This window comes from Trichosurus vulpecula, chromosome 3, assembly GCF_011100635.1.
Source record: "Trichosurus vulpecula isolate mTriVul1 chromosome 3, mTriVul1.pri, whole genome shotgun sequence".
In the NCBI taxonomy this organism is placed as follows: Eukaryota; Metazoa; Chordata; class Mammalia; order Diprotodontia; family Phalangeridae; genus Trichosurus; species Trichosurus vulpecula.
Window position 1 is genome coordinate 435,349,517 of NC_050575.1, and position 1,710 is coordinate 435,351,226.

Sequence of the window (1,710 nt, forward strand, 5' to 3'; positions counted from 1 at the left end):
CTTAAGGATATGAACTCAACAGGCCTTCTACTTCTCTTGTACCCTCACAGCTTTAGTTTAGGGGCTGAACACAATTAGTCTGAGAGAAATGATTATTTCTCTCTTCTATTAATAACTAATTATTGGATAGAGGCCAATATTTTCTTCTTTTCTACTTCCTCATCCAAAAATCAAACAGAATGGGAAACCTTTCTAAAAGACCTACCCAACTAGGATGGGTGAGATCTAATCAAGGATGGTAGAAGAAATTTTAAGTTTAGACTAATGAGCGCATTCCTGCTCATTGTGTTTGCTCAGACAAGTCTGTGAAAATGGGAATTCTTCCTTTTGTCAGACAGGTGATATGGAAATTACTAAGTCTCGTTTATCAAGATTTGGGTGATTCAAGTCATGTACCCCAAGACTCTCATTGTAGTATAGCCCAACCTCTCATTGTAATATTTATTCTCTCATTAATTGTAACCTATCAGAGTTGATTGCACCTTCAGGAACACCTGCTCTTCCAGAGTCACATAAACTATGAGCCCATTGCCAGGAGGGGCTTTTGGTCTAAGAGAGATAGTCAAATCAGTATCCTTTTATTAATAAACATAATGGCATTATTAATTAAAGGACTACCCAGACAGTGTGTCTCTCGAACTTTTTAAATGTCACAAGTCCATCATTCAACAAACATTAATTAAGTCCTTACTACATATTTGGCAACTGTGGTAAGCACTGGGAATACACATATAAGCAGAAAGAAACAGTCCCTGTCATCATGGATTGTATCACATTGTAATTGGAAAGACAACACCAAAGGGGCTTAAAAGGGTGTGGGGTAGAGGGATGGGACCACAGATGGGGAGGACCTGGTTTAGACCCTTCCCCTGAATAAAGACCTCACCAATTGGAGAAGGGAAAATAGTGGGCCAGTCATTCAAAGAGAGCAAGGTATAGCCAATAGACAGCCAAAATCCTCTTTGGGGATTCATGGAAGTTCAAAAAATCCAATGGAACCCTCTCCCCAAATATATTGTATCATATCATTGGTTGACAGAGTCTGACCTATCTTAATTATAGTTGTACTGAAACTTCACATTACCTTAAAGTCTTACATATAAGTTAAGGTAATACTTTGACAAAGGTAAATTACCTCCATGGATTTGCCTCTTTAGGCTTCCTTTCCTTGAACCATCAAGTGAGAGGTTTGGAATAAGGTCCCTTCAAGACACAAATCTAGGATACTATAATTCATGAAGGAACTGTTGTTTGACATTCTCCTTTTCACTCTGTACCACAGTCTGTGGTTTGGCTCTCCCACAGACACTGCCTTGACATTTGATTCCACTCATTTCCCTTACTGAGGTCATTACACAGCATACTGTTGAGCTTTGGGGGAATACCCAGGCACTGCGGCTTTCTTTAGTCTAAACGGTGGAAAAGACTAAAGTGACCACAGAAACCAAAAGGGTAAGGCATTCAGAGAAAGAGAAAACTTTACTGAATCATGGATTTGTTGAATTGGAAAGAACCTCAGAGGCCATGTAGTCTACCTGAACAAGACAACCTCCTGCAATGTCCTTGGCACCTGGTCATTTAGCCTTTGCTTAAAGACCTCCAGTGATGGATAGGGGCACCGGCTGGTGGTGAATGATTGATTTCACTAAATAAGAGTTCTAATTGTGAGAACTTCACCTCCCATTTTGCTTTACCCTGGAAAAAGATTCA